We start from the raw sequence: 20240 nt of genomic DNA on the forward strand, positions 1-20240 counted from the left end.
GCGACACTGGCTTTTACATAGAAGGCGATCAGCTCTACAAACTCAACCAAAATCGGAGGGATCAGCAGCCATGGAAATTGTGCATACCCGAAAACCAAGTACACCACATACTGACGGAAAACCACTGCACGCCAGAAGCAGGGCATCTGGGAGTGTACAAGACAAAGCGGCGGATACGGAACAGGTACTTCTGGCCAGGTATGGCAAAAGATGTGGAGGAATTCGTCAGTAAGTGTGATAGCTGCCAACGATACAAATAATCGCAACAAAAAAGCGCGGGGAAAATGCTAACAAGAATAGCAGAGGCGCCATGGGAAACGATGTGCGTGGACTTCGTCGGACCGCTACCACGAACAACCCATGGAAACACAATACTAGTGGTAATAGTAGATAAGTTCTCCAAATGGGGGGAGCTAGCAGCGACTCGGCAGGCGACGGCAGAAGCATTCTTGAAAATCTTCCGCGAGCGAGTAATATCATGAGTCGGCGCGCCAATGATCCTGATATCCGATAACGATAACGCAAGACCAGGAGCGCGATGGAAAGGTGGGGAATACGGCAACAATTTACCGCACCCTACACGCCACAGGAGAATCCGACGCAGCGAACAAACAGGACGATAAAGACAATGATAGCTCAAATGACGGGATCAGAACAAACGAAGTGGGATGAACTCATCCCGGAATTGATGCTAGCATTCAACAGTAGCACGTCGGGATCGACGAAGTATAGCCCGGCACAGTTAGTTTTTGGAAAGGAGCTAAGGTTACCGGATATGACCTTCGATAAGGTAACGAGTAGCTCAGGAATAAAGGAAGAGAGCATATCGGCAAGATGGAGGCGCATGGAGGACGCGCGAAAAGAAGCAACTGGAAGCATGGGGAAAGCGGCGGAGCAACGGAAGCGGGAATGGAAGCCAAGGATCGGGGAATGGGTTTGGTGTAGGACGCATCAGCTCTCAAACGCGGTGAACAAGTTCAACGCGAAACTAGCACCACGGTATGACGGACCCTGGAAAATAGTAGGGTTCATATCCCCAGTGATATTGTCACTAAGGGACCCGAAAACCCGGAAAAAAACGGGCATATATCGGGGATATTAAGCCTCAGAAAGGGGCAGAGTCAGAGCAGAGATCGGCGCAGGTGGCAGAGGGAAGTCAAGAGAGCGATAGGGCAGATAAGCAGAGTCAGGAACCGATAACAGGCAAAGACCATAACCTAACCCAACGACCCGAACGAAACGTAATACAACACTATAACCACATAGGACGTAGCCTAACACTAGAAAACAAGCTAATCAGCTGGCCAAAAACTAACATGGATTCTTTCGGTATCTTTCCAGCAGAAACGATGCACCGCTTTCAAGCAAGCGCACAAAATAAATAAATAAAATAGTCAGTAAGAAACACAACGAAATGTAAAACTAAAAGAAACTGAAGTAGCCACAAGAATGAAATAAAAGAAACCAAAAAGTATGAAGTAAACACAAAAGAACTGAAATACGAAAGACTTAAATAAAACAAACTCGAAGAGAGGGAAAAGGAAAGACGCACTCGAATTTGAATCAAATAATCAAATCACGGCCTACGAACGGTCACACTGGCTGCATGACGGCAGGGCATACTAGCGGAGGCCAAAAAACCGGCCAGTGAGCTGGCCACACTAGGACCTCGCCGAGCCCTATATAAAGCGCGTCACGGCACTGGAGAAGTCACTCAGCCGCTGATTGCGATCGTAATCACCCAAGCAGCCAAGTCACTTTTTCTGGAACCAGGTACACCCAGGTTCCAACCAATACATTGTAGTTAGTCGTAGTCTTCCCCGCTAACCCTCCTCCCCCCTCTCTGCTGACTTTCGAGTCCAAATCGTTGCCGACTTTCGGGTCCACGCTCTGCTGACTTTCGAGTCCAATTTCTGCTGACTTTCGAGTCCAAACACTGCCGACTTTCGAGTCCAATTCTCTCTGCTGACTTTCGAGTCCAAAACACTGCTGACTTTCGAGTCCAATTCTCTCTGCTGACTTTCGAGTCCAAAACACTGCTGACTTTCAAGTCCAATTCTCTCTGCTGACTTTCGAGTCCAAAACACTGCTGACTTTCGAGTCCAATTCTCTCTGCTGACTTTCGAGTCCAAAACACTGCCGACTTTCGAGTCCAATTCTCTCTGCTGACTTTCGAGTTCAATTCTCTCTGCTGACTTTCGAGTCCAAAACACTGCTTACTTTCGAGTCCAATTCTCTCTGCTGACTTTCGAGTCCAAAACACTGCTTACTTTCGAGTCCAATTCTCTCTGCTGACTTTCGAGTCCAAAACACTGCCGACTTTCGAGTCCAATTCTCTCCTGGCAGACTTTCGAGTCCAAAACAACAACTTCTCCTGGCCGACTTGCGAGTCCACCAACAACTTCTCCTTGCAGACTTACGAGTCCAACAACAAACTTCTCCTCGCCGACTTACGAGTCCAACAACAAGCTTCTCCTGGCCGACTTGCGAGTCCAACAACAACTTCTCCTAGCAGACTTTCGGGTCCGAACAACAACATCTCTGAGCCGACTTTCGAGTCCCTTTCCCTTCATCCAAGCCGACTGGCGCACCCAAGTGACGGGCGACACACGGACCTGCGCGCCCGACAACAACCATCCGCCGCAGCCCCGATCGGAGCCAACATCTTCTCTTCTCCCTCTTCCCCAGGCACCATCTGCAGCCGACGGCATCCCGACGTGAGAGGACCCTCCCAGACGCGAGAAGCCTACGCCCGTCCAGGAGCCCCGGATCTGATCTTTTCCGTCGCCCCGAGCCATCAGTTGGTCACCAGCACAGCCCAGATCCTGATCAATAAACCGTACTCTTACTTTTCAAATTCGACCATATTAACCGCCAGCTGGAGGTACCCTTTGCTGTGTATGCTTAACGTCTGATTTGTCTGCTATTTACGAGAAGTAAATGAATTATATAGTCCCCCTTCAAATGAGTGCACAGGATGCTTATGATTTTGATGAGGCCCTTAACTGCCACAGATGTAAGGGAGTTTTAGGAAATGATAGAATGAGAGATCACTGTCATTTTACAGGTCAATTTCGAGGGTCTGCACATAGCGAGTGTAACCTAAAGTATAAGACAGGTGATTTCATACCTGTTTTTTTTCACAATATGTCTAAATACGATGCTCATTTATTTGTAAAAGAATTTGGGGAGATTGAGGGTGAAATTAAAATAATCCCCTTGAATAAGGAGGTATATATTTCAATTTCAAAATATATTCCTATAGGAAAAAATAAATTATAAATTAGATTTTTAGATACTATTCGTTTCATCCCCCCTAGCCTAGACACCCTTGCAGGAACTTTAAATGAAGGGGATTTCAAAGTTCTTCGAAATCAATTTCCAAATAGTACTGATTTTAGTTTGCTTCGTAGGAAAGGTGTATTTCCCTTTGAATATTTAGATTCTGAGCGCAAGCTGATGGAAACTTGTCTCCCACCAAGGAGTGCTGAAGCTGACTATCTCCATGGTGTTCAGGTTTGGTCTCATTTCAAGTGTAAAACACTTAGAAATTATTTAGAGCTATATTTGAAGACAGACGTTTTGTTGCTGACAGATGTGTTTCAGAATTTTAGGGCTATCTGTAAAGGTATCTAAGAACTCGATCCTGCCCATTATTATACAACTCCGGGCTTCTCATGGGATGCGATGTTGAAGACTACCAAAATATCCCTCGAGTTAATATCGGATATAGACATGATTTTATATATTCAAAGTGGAATTCGGGGGGAATTAGTTCAAAGTAGTCATCGATATACAAAAGCGAACCACAAATACCTCAAAGATTTTAATCCAACTAAGGAATCGGAATATTTGATGTATGTGGACGCGAACAATTTATATGGATGGGCAATGTCTGAACCACTCCCCTATGCCGATTTTAAATGGTTGGAACCTTTAGAAATGGAATTATTTTATATTAATTCTATTTCTGAAAATAGTGGGTATGGATACATTCTAGAGGTCGACTTGAAGTACCCATATGCACTTCACGACCAACACAATGACCTGCCTTTCTGAACCGCAAATAGACGTCCTTCAAAAAAATCCAAGACTGCAAAGTTAATAGCGGATCTTTGTGATAAAAATAAATACATTATGCACTATAGAACTTTGCAGCAATGCTTACTTAATGGATTGAAACTTGAAAAGATTCACAGTATCCTTTGATTCAAGCAAAAACCTTGGCTTGAAGAATATATTGACATTAACACTGCACACAGGACTAGGGCTAACAGTAATTTCGAGAAAGACTTGTATAAGCTTTTAAACAACAGCGTCTATGGTAAGACGATGGAAAACAGCTTAAAGCGCAAAGATCCAAAAGGTGGGCGCCCGAGATTATGTGCTAGGGAACTAATAGCTAGATCAAATTTTCACAGTGCAACTAAGTTTACTGAAAACATGTACGCAATTCAAATGAATAGGTTGCGTAACGTTTGTGATAAGCCAACATATCTAGGTTTTGTAGTGTTGGAGTTATCCAAATGGAAAATGTACGATTTTCACTACTCTTATATGAAACCAAAATTTCAAGATGCACTGAAATTAAACTATATGGATACAGATTCATTTATCTATTCCATTAAGACAGAGGATTTATATAAGGACATTTGAGATGATATTCAATTAAAATTTGATACATCTGAATACCCTGATGAATTGGCTAGGCAATATGATTTTCCACAGTGTAACAAGAAGCGCTTAGGGTACATTAAGGATGAGCTGCATGGCAGACCAATGACAGAGTTTGTGGGTCTGAGGTCTAAGATGTACGCCTATACAGCGTCAAGTGCAGGTAGCGAGCCCGAAAAATGTGTAAAAAAAAAGGGCGTGAAGCGAAGTGCCTTGGAGAAAATTACATTCGGGAAATATAAAAATTGTTTGTTCACAGGACAACAAGAAAGTGATAGCATCCCAGTCGGACTTTTCCCTAAGAAAGGAGTACTATTTTCTCATAGAAACGGGAGGAGGGAGTCCTACCCTTTTCTGTAAAAGTCTAATTCGCTTTTATACATGGGCGGCCGGGGTAATTCGTGTAATTTGTCTCCCGCCGTCGCTGCTCGGGTGAGGAAGATATTCTGGCCTTTTGAAGAAATTCTTCCTCCCCAGAGAGTATAAAAAATTTGATTTTGGAAGAAATTCTTCCTCCCCAGAGAGTATAAAAATTTATAAAATCAAATAATAAATCATTAAAACTTTTTTATTTTTTTATTTGTTAATTTTTAATTATAATTTATTCCAATGGTTATTAAATTACTTATATTAATGTATAAATCTTATTAAAAGCCACTTAAACTTACTTTTTTTAGTTCCCGGTCGGGATTTGAACCCATGTCTCAGAAATCACAGACCGTCCGCTTACCAACTGGGCCACTGAGTCAAATCAAAAGCTAATGTCGGGAACGCGAATACATACAGTGTAACGTCGTGTCGTCCACGGGTAGTCAGCGGGACGTCCAGGGTCTGTGCAGATATATTTATTTGGCTCAGGCGTGGTTGCTGTAAAGATTTTTCCCGATCCGTTTGCCCCCCAGGGAGAACTCGAGAGGGAAATACGGTAAAGAGTAAGAGTACGGTTTATTGACGGAATATTACAGTCAGGTAAATTGATCAGGATCTGGGCTGTGCTGGTGACCAACTGATGGCTCGGGGCGACGGAAAAGATCAGATCCGGGGCTCCTGGACGGGCGTAGGCTTCTCGCGTCTGGGAGGGTCCTCTCACGTCGGGATGCCGTCGGCTGCAGATGGTGCCTGGGGAAGAGGGAGAAGAGAAGATGTTGGCTCCGATCGGGGCTGCGGCGGATGGTTGTTGTCGGGCGCGCAGGTCCGTGTGTCGCCCGTCACTTGGGTGCGCCAGTCGGCTTGGATGAAGGGAAAGGGACTCGAAAGTCGGCTCAGAGATGTTGTTGTTCGAACCCGAAAGTCTGCTAGGAGAAGTTGTGGTTGGACTCGAAAGTCGGCTAGGAGAAGTTTGTTGTTGGACTCGTAAGTCTGTCAGGAGAAGAGTTTGTTGGACTCGCAAGTCGGCAAGGAGAAGTTGTTGTTGGACTCGCAAGTCGGCCAGGAGAAGCTTGTTGTTGGACTCGTAAGTCGGCAAGGAGAAGTTGTTGTTGGACTCGCAAGTCGGCACGGAGAAGTTGTTGTTTTGGACTCGGAAGTCTGCTAGGAGAAGTTTGTTGTTTTGGACTCGAAAGTCTGCCGGGAGATGTTTGTTGTTGGACTCGTAAGTCTGCAAGGAGAAGTTGTTGGTGGACTCGCAAGTCGGCACGGAGAAGTTGTTGTTTTGGACTCGAAAGTCTGCCAGGAGAGAAATGGACTCAAAAGTCGGCAGTGTTTTGGACTCGAAAGTCAGCAGAGAGAATTGGACTCGAAAGTAAGCAGTGTTTTGGACTCGAAAGTCAGCTGAGAGAATTGGACTCGAAAGTCAGCAGAGAGAATTGGACTCGAAAGTCAGCAGTGTTTTGGACTCGAAAGTCAGCAGAGAGAATTTAACTCGAAAGTCGGCAGTGTTTTGGACTCGAAAGTCAGCAGAGAGAATTGGACTCGAAAGTCAGCAGTGTTTTGGACTCGAAAGTCAGCAGAGAGAATTGGACTCGAAAGTCAGCAGAGCGTGGACCCGAAAGTCAGCATAGATTGGACTCGAAAGTCAGCAGAGCGTGGACCCGAAAGTCGGCAACGATTTGGACTCGAAAGTCAGCAGAGAGGGGGGAGGAGGGTTAGCGGGGAAGACTACGACTAACTACAATGTATTGGTTGGAACCTGGGTGTACCTGGTTCCAGAAAAAGTGACTTGGCTGCTTGGGTGATTACGATCGCAATCAGCGGCTGAGTGACTTCTCCAGTGCCGTGGCGCGCTTTATATAGGGCTGGGCGAGGCCCTAGTGTGGCCAGCTCACTTGCCGGTTTTTGGCCTCCGCTAGTGTGCCCAGCCGTCTTGCAGCCAGTGTGACCGTTCGTAGACCGTGCGCGCGCGCGCGCTTTTGATTCAAATTCGAGTGCGTCTTTCCTTTTCCCTCTCTTCGAGTTTGTTTTATTTAAGTACTTCATATTTCAGTTCTTTTGTGTTTGTTACATTGTTTTATACTTTATATTTTTTTTGGGTTCTTTTATTCCATCCTTGTGGCTTCTTCAGTTTCTTTTGTTTTACATTTCTTTGTGTTCCTTACTGATTATTTATTTATTTTGTGCGCGCAGCGTCTTTGTGTTCCTTACTGACTATTTATTTATTTATTTTGTGCGCGCAGCGTCACAACAGTTTCAAGGAAAGAGGAAAAATATATGTATCCCTTTATCTCTCTCTCTATCGCATTAACAATAAAAATCCCCAAAGGGAATTTGTGTTCGAAAAAAGCCCTACCATTTCCACAAGAATTTCATCCTCCCCTGTTCGCGTCCTCCCGAAAAGTCCGACTGGGAAGCCGTGCTAATAGCTTCTGCCCAAAATGTCGGGGGAGCCCCCGCTTGCTTCATAATGCACCTGGCCATTTCTACCAGTGTGCGGTTCTGCCGCTCTGCCACGCCGTTTTGTTGAGGAGTATGTGGCGCTAACAGACGTCTGCTAATACCACTTTGTCGCAGGAATTCGTCGGATTCCTTATTCAGGAATTCGGTTCCTTTATCGCTCTGTAATTGTTTAATTTTGTTACCTGTTACATTTTCAGCTAAAGCTTTGAACGATTTAAACGCGTTTAATACGTCCGATTTTTGCTTCAAAAAATATACCGAGCTATATCGCGAATAGTAATCGATAAATGTAACGAAGTACTTGCACCCACTTTTTGACTGTGTACGCATCGGTCCAAACACGTCGCTGTGCACAATTTCTAGAGTTTTCTGCGATCACTTTTCCGTAGCACTTTTATACGTATTTGCCGTTTGCTTTTCGCTGATGCAAATTTCACATTGCGGTAGTTTGTCATTTTCTTTTAGCTTCATTCCGTGAACTTTTCCACACAACGCCATTCTCTTTAAGTCTTTTTCATTTAGGTGGCCCATCCGACGATGCCATGTTTCTATTTCGCTTTGTTCTTCGTTCACTTTGTTTGCTTCATTATTGTCTGTGTTCAAATAATACAAATTTCCGTATTTCTTCGCTCGAAGCCAAACTTCATTTTTATTTTTCATAATTATCGCTTCTTCCTTACGAAAACGCACTTCGTAACCTTTTTCCGTTATTTTTGAAACAGAAAGCAAGTTCTGGCGAAGGTCCGACACAAATAGCACTTCTTTAAGGGTAATATCCGCATTTATTTTTCCTTTAATGTCTATCTTTACATCACCAATACCATTAAGCTTCGTCGTGTGGCTGTCGGCCAAATGCAATGTTTTTGAACATTCTTTATTTCACCGAACAAATTCTTATTTGAACTCATATGTGCGGAACAACCGCTGTCCAGACACCACATATCATTACGCCCTCCGGCTATGAATGCATGTTCATTCATGTTCATCGTCATTTCCTTTTTGTACCGATTTCCGTTGTTCTTCGCGGTCACTTTTCGTTTTTCTTGCCTCCGATTCCTCTAATACCTTAACACGGGGCACGTCTGGACTTGGCAAGTCGTCACGTGTCTCGATCGCACACATAAATGTCTCGAATGAGTCAGGCAAGGCAATTGTTACTCCGATCTCTTTCAATTTCTTCACTGCATCGAAATAACCGTTGATGTGGCGACGAGCGTCGTCTCCCTCACTCATTCGCGACAATGCTACACGTTTTAACAAGCTGGCCTTTCGCACTGGCCCTTTTGATTGAAATGTGGTTTGCAATTTCAACCAATAATCTCTCGATGTGGTGCAATCCTCGATCAAACCTAACTGGGATGTACTTATCGCCAAAAGTATATCTGCTCGAGCTTTCTCGTCCTTAATGGTCCAATCTGCGAGATCACTTTCATTAGTGGGACACTTTTTCGTACCGTTCACATATGGCCATAAATCATTCTTCACAAGTATAGCACACATTTGCAGCTTCCATGAGTCGTAGTTCTCCGCGTTTAGCGGTTTGATGCGCATGTATGTACCCGCCATTTTTCGCAACGTCTCTCGTTTCTCTCCTTTCTCACTTATTTAATTTGTTAATTTGTCTTCGATACTACGCGTCCTGGGCCCATAACCTGTTGGGATTTTCCCCCCAACGCAGATGCATGAGTATCCAGATTAAATAAGTACACTTAAGCCGTTCGCGATGAATACATAAGTTTATTAATATATATATGGAGAACAAAAGAAGGTACGCGCAAGATCGACTGCTCTTTTCTTGAAACCACGCCGCGAATGACAGAAACTAAAAAGTGTGTCCAGTTGAAGAATAATATGCTGGCCAAAACGGTTCTCAGATGGAGTTACCAGATTGGTACTTTGGATGAAGCGCTTAATTCGAACAGAAAAAATTGAAGGCGAATTAGAAATACTTTATTTAAATTTATTTATTAATTTTTTTGTTTAAGTCAAATGAGCCAGGAGTGGAAAAAAATTTTGCTTAATTTACTCGGTCAATGGCAAAGGCATGTAAAAGGCAGTGGTTGAGAGGAATTAAATTTTTTAATGTTTTAATTGATCGTCTCTGCTCCGGTCGTATAAACTTGTGTAATTTTTATTTTATGTCGTTCTGAAGTTTGTGGTCTCTAATGTCCCCTCCAAATAATTTTCTTAGCTTTGCAGTGCCTCCTGAAAGCGCTTTCATCGAGGGATTTGTCGGCGGAAAAGATTGTGGTGAGCTACAGAAAACTAAAAAAAAAAAAGAGTGAAATGGAGTCACGTTTTTATCACCGTTTCTAAAAAAATATTAAATTCAAAAATTATAGAAAAAATATTAAAAAAAAGCAAGTAGATCAAAGAAAATACAAAGGAGACAGACACTAAAAACAAAAAATGAGCAAAAAGAACATTAAATATTACTCATTAATTTTGGCTCAAATTTTTGAAGGAAGCTATGAAGCAAAAATTAATTAAATGTTTAATAATTATAATTTTTGCTAAATTTGTATACCTACATTTTTTAAATACAAATAAATCATTTTAAATTAAGCTTACACTATATCTATTTTCTCATATTTATATTATTTAATTTAGGTCTAATTATATTTATATTATTTTATGGTTTTCGTGCAACTTTTTCTCATGTGTTCCCAGCGAGTAGGGGAAAAATTTTATGTTAGCAAATAAATTCCTTTTATAATGTCGTAATTTTCTCTTTAAATATGATGGAGCACCTATGACCTCGGGGAGTCCTTGGAACACACAAGGGGCCGTTCAAGAAAAGAGTGTTTAATTTGGCGATCGAACGGCCAAAAGAAGGGAGGGCGAAATAAATCCCATCAACATCGGAGATTCCAAATAGGTTCTAGGGCAGGGACTAAGGGCAGTTCTGGATACTATTTTTCCTCTTCAACCCATTTGTTCACGCCAGAAAGGCGCTCAATTTCGGGAGGCAGTGTGATCCCGAACGCTCTCCTTTTCTCTCCCTCTTCCTCTGGACTTCCAGTCCCTAGAGCCGCTAATCCGCTCTCCTAGGCTAGATTTAAGTCTCTTTTGTAATCAGTACCAATTACTCCTTCTACTAATAAACATCGACGCACGTCGCGTAAAACCCCGACAAGTCTCCGTGTTCTTATTTTGAGTGCATTTCAGACTTAAAGCCGCCCCCCTCCAACATTTGGTCCATCAGAGCCGGATTTTTTCGTCGCATCTACCAGCAGCTCCGGTGGCTTTAAAACCGCACAAGATAAGTTCAAATATATTATTGCTGCCGGTCATACAGTTAGGTTTTGCGAAGCTCAATTCGTCTTACTCTCTCTGTATGATTTGTCTAAATCCTAAGTCCGATTGATCCGACACTACGGCAGCATAATAAGTTCCAATTCCAAAGCCAAATTTCATTTTCCACATTTGTGCCAAAATCCAAAAGTGTGTGTTTAAATAAATAAATCAGCGATGGGCACGAGATCTAACGGTTTGAGCAGCAGCTCGCTGAAAAAAAAAAAACAAGAACGACCCCCAGCGTCGCGACTCGCGAAGCGTCGCACCCACGCGACACACAGAATGTGCGAGCCGAGAAAATACACTGACAAAAACTTTTTGAGTAGATCAATATCTTCAGCCATTTTTACGTGCATTTATGTCCGCCTAAGAAAAACGACTGCAAAAAAAATCCAATCTTTTTTCTTTAGTGCAGAAGTCAACGCCAGCCGCGCAGGTCCCTTTAAAATTGTTCTTGTTTTTGGGACGATGTGCGAGTTCGGGTCGCTTGTGTTTTGTTGTTGCAAACTCGGGATCGCGGCGATGGGCTCGCTACCTGCGCCAAAGGTCAGTGTGGTTGTTTTTGTAAATCTTCACGGTTCTCTGGTCGCGAGCACTGCACTTGTGCGTCTGCAATTGTGCGACATGCTGGCGCCTCCGAAAAAAGATAACGGTTTGAGCAGCGTGAGCAAATTGAGCCACTGCGTGCCCATCGCTGAAATAAATAAATGCAATAGCCACAGTGAGAATTTAATTCCAATAGTTCTCAATTCCTCTTCGTTAACTGTGTTTCCGCTAGCATTTATTTACATTTACATACATATTCAATACAGTCCACTCCACAAAACTACAATCGCTGTCAACATTGACATTTCCCCAAATCGAGAAATTAGATCCAAATAATTTCTATACAAGATCTACGGGTTCCAAAATTCCGAAAGTGTTTGTTTAAATAAATGCCTAAGCCACAGTAAAACTTTCCAATTACGAATTATTCTTAATTCCTTCTCGTTTACTGTGTTCCCGCTAGCATTTATTTACATTACATACATACTACAAATACAGTCAACTTCACTCCGAAACTTATGTATATTTACAAATTTACAACAATAACTGTCCGCAGCTACTAAAATTATAAATTGATTTAATTCGTACATATATTTGTTTATTTGCTCCCTTGCTCTATCCTGAGCTGCAGTTACATATGTACATACATACATAATCGTCTGCAAGTCGACGCTCCAATATTTGGCAATATTTTCCGCCTCTCCTTATCTCCGCTATTTTGCACTTGCATACGACAAGTGCACAAATAGACATACACACGTATTGGTTCCAAAATACAGCACCGGTCAATCACATAAGTCCAGATCAATAAAATAATTTGTAAATTATTTTATATTAAAATTCCAACTAACGAATTAAGTTAGAAATCCAAGTGCGCTTCCGTATCCGCACTAGTGTGACCGTATATTATTCGCTGCTGACCGGAATTATTAAATTAAATTGCATATTTCCGTTTTAAATTCCTATAATTTTCCACAAATATAATTATTATAGCAAAAATAATTATTACGAGTCCGATTGGTTCCTAAATTCCCAATCAAACTTCGACCCATACATTTTAACATATATTTACATTACATTTTTGTAAAAAACAAAATCTCCAAAATGACTTCAACTATTTTGAACAAATTTACTTTGATTTCTGACCGTCTGAGGCACTTCGACTCTAGAGTCTGCAATCCAGCAGCACCCACTCCATCCAAATACACCTGCCAAATTCATCTCGACCAAGTCCGAGCGCTATGGGATAAGGTCGAGACAGAGTACGAAGCTTGTTCAGAGCTAATTTCAGTTGGCTTCGAGGGCGCTGCAGACACCTTGCCTACCCTTAAGGCAAAATACGACGACACCTATTCCATTTATGAACGGTGTGCCGCCAAGTTCATGGAACAGATCGATACGATCTCTGCTAAAGCGGCTCCAGTCCAACCTCCTGCGCCCCAAAATTCCTTTCCGTCTGGCTGTCGGCTTCCTCCGTGCGAAACGGAAGTTTTCTCGGGCGATTATCTTCGCTGGCCGACTTTCCGGGACCTTTTCACAGCGGTCTATATCGACAATCCTACGCTGACCCCTGTAGAAAAGTTGTTCTATTTAAATGCCAAGAAGCTCATTCCATAGTTTCAAATTCGCCACTGACCAACGACGGTTTCCGCTCAGCATGGAAAAACCTATCTGAGCGTTTCGAAAATAAACGCGCGTTGGTAAACAGCCAACTGAAGAAATTGTTGAACATTCAGTCCATTGAACGTGAGTCCTCGGCAGCCTTGAAGGAGCTGCAGAATACAATTCAAAATTGCCTCACATCCCTAGCTCTGTCCGGCCTTCCTACGGATAATTGGGACTGCCTCCTGGTTTATTTGTGCTCCACGAAGCTTCCAAAGCTGACGCTTTCCTTATGGGAGCAATCCTTAACAAATAAAACCGATATTCGGTCGTGGCTAGAACTCGATTCTTTCCTTACTGAGCGCCATAGAACTCTGGAAACCATCGATTCTCTCCAGCCTCCTACGATATGCCTCCGTTCGTCTAAACCGACAATCTCCAACCAGTCGCCACGAGTACTACAATCCTTTAGTACGCGGATTGTTCACTTATCCAAAAGATGCGATTTGTGTTCTGCAGAGAACCATCCAGTGCGTAAATGTCCACGCTTCCTCCAAATGACGATAGAAGATCGTACTTCATACATTGAGAAAAAGCAGTTGTGCTTAAATTGCTTTGCAAGCGGTCATCCACTCCGTAATTGCACAAGCGCCCACAACTGTCTCACGTGTCACGGTCGGCATCACACATTGTTGCATCCAAGCAACACTTCATCCAGTGTTCCGAATCCTCGTGATGACGCACCACAAATTCCTGCACCCATCCAAAGAATTTCCTCGTTCTCCACACGAGTGACTACTTCTGCCGATTCCAATTACTGGGTTCCATACGACGATAGCAAGAGCAGACGTTCCCGAGGTATTTTATCCTACCAATGCCGAGTCTGCCAAGGGAACCATCCTCTTCGGAAGTGCCACCGTTTTCTCCGGCTTGATGCGAAGAAACGGCTCCAGACAGTCATCGACGGGAAGTACTGCGTCAGCTGCCTGGCCCACCACCATTCCGGAGGATCCTGTCGAAGTAGCGACCGATGCCAGTCGTGTGGACAGGATCACCACACCCTTCTACATGCCGACGAACGCTCAGCGTTATCCTACGCTTTCCAGAGCTAATACTTCCTGGTACTTTTGCTGCGTATCCTCTCAAGGGGGGGGAGAATGTTCACGCCAGAAAGGCGCTCAATTTCGGGAGGCAGTGTGATTCCGAACGCTCTCCTTTTCTCTCCCTCTTCCTCTGGACTTCCAGTCCCTAGAGCCGCTAATCCGCTCTCCTAGGCTAGATTTAAGTCTCTTTTGTAATCAGTACCAATTACTCCTTCTACTAATAAACATCGACGCACGTCGCGTAAAACCCCGACAAGTCTCCGTGTTCTTATTTTGAGTGCATTTCAGACTTAAAGCCGCCCCCCTCCAACACCATTCATATGTTTTTAGCTAATATGTCCGAGTTTTCCCACCACTTTTATATCGGCCAAAATCAGATACGCAATCTCTTTTTCTTTGAAATATAATAAGTGAATAGCGCCCAAATAAGAACACGTCTTCATTTGCTGATTTAATATTTCAAACACATTTTATTTCGTTCAAATCCTAGCTTAAATAGCTAACATGAGAATGTACATTTTAGATCTTAGTTCTAGACCCACGCATCGGACAGTTCCCGATCGTGGGGAATATTCTAAGTGCGATAAGGGTGCACATAGTCACCCTGATAGCACAAATCTTAAACAAACCCAGTCCGCTCGCAGGAGGTCATATTTCGGGTTGCTTGTATTACATAGGCTCAAGTGGCGGTTTTTTATAGCTATGCACACAAGTGCTAGACAATGCACTGCTGCAGGGACCTAATTGCTAGCAGATGCATCTTATCTATATACATATACACGCGTTCCTGTGTGAACATTCTGCCAAGGGCCAGCAAGGCGTAGGTGTACATTTAAATTAGTTACAATAAAAACATTAGTGGACTGTATTTATTTATTCGATATAATTCATTTTGCAACTAATATTTTGCAACGCCTCTGTATCATGGCTTAATATACAATTACAATTTCATTTTTATTTATCAAATTTTACAAAATACAATACAATTCTAAATACAAACATAATTTCATGAGTTACAAATTTAACATTTATAGATTTGGTGTACGGACATCGAAGGTTACCGCTTGTAATCTTCTGCCCATAGTACACTTCCGTAATGAATATATAATTAAAATAATTACAATCATTAAACACATAATTAAGGAGGTAAGACCCGATATGTGATGCACATTTAACCATTTTAATTCAATATGACTTTCATTTAACTGCTTTAATTTCTTGGAAAGTCTATCAATTTCTACCGTATGATTTATGTACTTGGTCTCGAGTGGGCTCCAAATAATTTCTGGTATGTCCGTGATGTCACCTATATAAGCTCCTGATAAAGTCTCTTGTCTTTCGGAATTTGAATTATATTGCGCCACTAAGATTTTATCATCCGTACGAGCTGTGCAATCAGACCTTAGCGTTAAAATTTCTTCCTCTGGCAAATCAATTAAATCCATTAAATTTCCGCATTGTATTCTTGCTTTAGCATTTGCATGAACCTTAAAAAGCCAAGCACTTTTAGTTTCTAATTCTTTTTGCTAAGGGTGCTGCAACCGATAGCTGACAAAATAGCATCAGCATTAGCATGCTCATTATTACCCCAAGCTTGGACATCTTAGATCCACCCCTTGTTATTCTTGTTAGTTTGGCCTTTTCTTCATTATTATTCTCGGCAGCCTTAATGCCGATAATTACTGATTGGCCGAGAAATGCTTGCACCTTGCATCTTAACTCTTACTACATCTCTTTCTCATCTTTGCCTTTATGTATTTGTTCGATTTTCCCTAATGGCCATCTTGATGGATGAAAATTCTCATCTGTTGGAGGGGGGTGGCTTTTATCTGAAATGCACTCGATAAGAAAGAAACCGTAGGACTGTCGGGTTTTTGCGCGATGTGCGTCAGATGTCTTTATTTATAGAAGGAGTAATTGGTACTAAACAGAAAAAAGAAACTAAAGCTAGGGATAGCGGATTAGAAGCTCTAGGGACTGGAAGTCCAGAGGAGGAGGGAGAGAAAAGGAGAGCGTACGGGATCACACTGCCTCCCGAAATTAAACGCCTTTCTGGCGTGAACAAAAGTAAGGAAGTAAAAGTACCAGGAAGGATTACATCTGGAAAGCGTAGGATAACGCTGAGCACTCGTTGGTATGGAGAAGAGTGTGGTGATCCTGTGCACACGACTGGCATCGGTCGTTAGTTCGACACGATCCTCCGGAATGGTGGTGGGCCTGGCAGTTGACGCAGTATTTCTTTTCGATGACTGCCTAGAGCCGTTTCTCAGCGCTAAGGCGCAGAAACCGGTGGCATTTCCGAAGAGGATGGTTCCCTTGTAAGACTTGGCATTGGTAGGATAAAATACCTGGGGAACGTCTGCTCTTGCTATCGTCGTATGGAACCCAGAAATTAGAGGAATCGGCAGAAGTGGTTACTCGTGTGGAGAACGAGGAAATCCTTCGGACGGCTGGAGGAATTTGTGGTGCGTCATCACGAGGATTCGGAACACTGGAAGAAGTGTTGCTTGGATGCAACAATGTGTGATGCCGACCGTGACAAGTAAGACAGCTGTGGGCGCTTGTGCAATTACGGAATGGATGACCGCTTGCAAATCAATGATGTAAGATGATCGATCGACTATCGTCATCTGAAGTAGGCGTGGACACAAACGCACGGGATGGATGAGCTCGTTGGTCATCAGATGGTACGTCCAATGTCCTCCAAACTGCGGTACAGAATGACCTCATAGATGGTTTGCTTGACATTTCGTTGTCCCAAGTTAACCATGTCGTAAATTCTTTAAATCGCCTACTAGATCTGTGTTTCGTCTCTGATCCTTTAGGTGTAAACTTAACAAGAGTCGATCCATTGACGCTTCCCGAAGACCCTTACCATCCTACTTTCGAAGTGACCATCGATTTGGGGACTGTCGTAAAGACCAAACCTGATTTGAGTTGCTCAGCGACTAAAGTTCGCTGCTTTCGTAAAGCAAATTTTCGAGGGCTAGATACCTTGATTTCCCAATTTAATTGGTCTGAACTTTACAGATGTACTGACATGGCGTCCGCCGTGGATATTTTTTACAGTGCCATGAATTCGTTCTTTGCATTGTGTGTTCCTTTAGCCTATCCGTCGGTTTCTAGTAAACCACCTTGGTTCACCAAAGAGCTGACACGCCTAAAAAACGTTAAGTCTAGGCTTTATAATCGCTATAAACGCACCGGATCTCCTACTGTTCATTCAAGGTATCTTAGTGCTCGGTCGAATTTCACCGTGCTTAACGCGCAATGTTATAAAAGTTATTTAACTCGCTGTAGGGTTCAGTTCACGCAGGACCCGAAACAGTTTTATAACTTTGTTAACACTAAGCGAAAACCCAATTTACATCCTTCAGCGCTTTCGTTCAAGAACGCTACAGCAAACTCTGATCAGGCCATCGCCGATCTCTTTGCCGAGTTTTTCAAAACTACGTATTGTTGCTCGAATAGCTTAGATCAGACTTACTCTTTTGATTTGCCCAAGTCGAACCTAATTTTCAGTCCTATTTTAACCGAAAGCTCCCTTAGTTCGGATCTTCATCGTGTAAAACCAGTTTACTCACCGGGTCCCGATGGAATACCAGGCTGCGTGCTTAGGTATTGTGCTGGAGCTCTGTGTAATCCCCTTCTGAAATTGTTTACCTTATCTTTAGAAACCTCACCTCTTTCGTTATTAGAGGTTTCCAACGTAACTTTCAAACCGACGTTATTAACACAGACTTCAGTAAAGCTTTTGACTCGGTTAATCACTCTCTTCTTGTAAGGAAGCTTGACTTAATAGGGTTTCCTGTCGATCTTCTCAAATGGATTTTGAGCTATTTGAGTGACAGAACTCAAAAGGTTCTGTTTAAAAATGCTCTATCCAAATTCCTCAGAGTCACTTCTGGCGTCCCACAGGGTAGCCACCTCGGCCCGCTGCTATTTACATTGTTTATCAATGACCTCCCGCTGGTTCTAACGAATTCTAGAGTACTTATGTACGCTGATGACGTTAAGCTATGCGTGCAGTATAAGGACAGCTCTTGCCAGTCATACCTGCAATCGGATCTTAATAACTTTCAAGCATGGTGTCGTGCTAATTTATTACATCTCAATAGCTCTAAATGCAAGCTGATGACATTTTCACGTGTCACTCCCCAGTTTGCAACTTATATGCTAAATGATTGCGCTCTTGAAAGAATATCTCTTGTTGATGATTTAGGCGTTCGCTTAGACCCCAAACTTTCGTTCTCTGAACATATTTCGTGCATGGTTAATAAAGCCAAGGGCATGCTCGGTTTTATTAAGAGGTGGTCGAAGGAATTCGATTCCCCTTATATAACGAAGACCCTTTTTACTTCGTTAGTTCGCCCTATATTGGAGTATGGTTCATGCGTCTGGAATCCTCAATTCGGAATCCATATTAACCGTATTGAATCTGTACAAAAGAACTTTTTACTTTTCGCCCTCCGGGGCCTACCTTGGGATGCTGATGAGAGGCTACCGTCCTATTCAAGTAGACTCCTATTAATTAACTTACCCTCCCTAGCTAACCGTAGAACGATGCTCGGTGTCGTATTCCTTCATAACCTAATAAACGGTGATGTTGAGAGCCCTTTTCTTTTAGGGCAGCTTAACTTCCACGTTCCCCGACTAACATCTAGAACCCTTATCCCTTTAGTAGTAAATCACTGTAGGCGGGAGTTTGAAGTACATGAACCCTTTAGGGTTTTATGTTCGGATTATAACCGCCTCTCTGATATTATTATTCGTAGTGATACCCCGTCTATATTAAAAACCTTAATACTTGTAGAGTTAGCTCGTAGTGTAGCACCGTAGTTTAATTTTGCATGCGTTTTTATTTTATTTTATTTTATTTTACCTATTTATTTATTTTTGCATGACTTGTAGTAGTTATCTCGTAGTGTAGCAATAATTTTGCATGCGTATTAATTAATATTTTTTTTTTATTTTTACTTTTGTTCACTTATTTATTTATATAGTTATATACTTACAGAATACTGTCCTAATTTTGCATGCGTTTTTATTTACCAATATATTTATATTAGATTTAGTTATTTTATATTATATTTTGTTCTCTAATGTTTCCTCGTTCATTTTCGTCTTTCTTTCTAACGCGTCTATCTAGTTCGCGATTCGTGCCGTACGTCACACGGCTGCGCCCCTCGGTCGGTTGGGCGGGAGGTGGAAGCGGGACCCCGCGCGAAAAAAAAATATGGGCACAATCCGCGTACTAAAGGATTTCAGTACTCGCGGTGCCACGATGGATTTTGTCGGTTTGGACGGACTGAAGCGTAACGTAGGAGGTTGAATAGAATTTATAGTTTCCAGTGTTTTATGGCGCTCAGTAAGAAAAGAATCAAGCTCTAGCCACGTCGGAATTTCGGTTTTATTTGGTACGAATTGCTCCCATAATGAGAGCGTTAGCTTTGGAAGCTTCGAGGAGCACAAATAAACCAATAGAAAATCCCAATTTTCCGTAGGAAGGCCGGACAGAGGGATGTGAGGCAATTTTGAATTGTATTCTGCAGCTCGTTCAAGGCTGCCGAGGATTCGCGTACAATTGATTATATGTTCAGTAATTTTTTCAGTTGGCTGTTCACCAACGCGCGTTTATTTTCGAAACGCTCAGTTAGGTTTTCCCATGCTGAGCGGAAACCGTCGTTGGTGAGTGGCGAATTGGAAACTATGGAATGAGCTTCACCACTAGTCTTGGCATTTAAGTAGAACAACTTTTCTACAGGGATCAGCGTAGGATTGTCGATATAGACCGCTGTGAAAAGGTCTCGGACAGTCGGCCAGCGAAGATAATCGCCCGAGAAAACTTCCGTTTCGCACGGAGGAAGCCGACAGCCAGACGGAAAGGAATTTTGGGGCGCATGGGGTTGGACTTGAGCAGCTTGGGAGGAGATCGTATCGATCCGTTGCATGAGGTGGGCGGCAAACCGTTCGTAAATACAATAGGAGTCGTCGTGTTTTGCCTTAAGGGTAGGCAAGGTGTCCTCCGCGCTGAAATTAGCTCTGAACAATCTTCGTACTCTTTCTCGACCTTATCCCATAGCGCTCGGACTTGGTCGAGATGAATTTGGCAAGAGTACTTGGATGGAGTGGGTGCTGCTGGATTGCAGACTCTGGACTCAGACGGTCACAGATCAAAGTAAATTT

The sequence above is a fragment of the Drosophila kikkawai genome, chromosome 3R (genome assembly GCF_030179895.1).
Source record: "Drosophila kikkawai strain 14028-0561.14 chromosome 3R, DkikHiC1v2, whole genome shotgun sequence".
NCBI lineage: Eukaryota > Metazoa > Arthropoda > Insecta > Diptera > Drosophilidae > Drosophila > Drosophila kikkawai.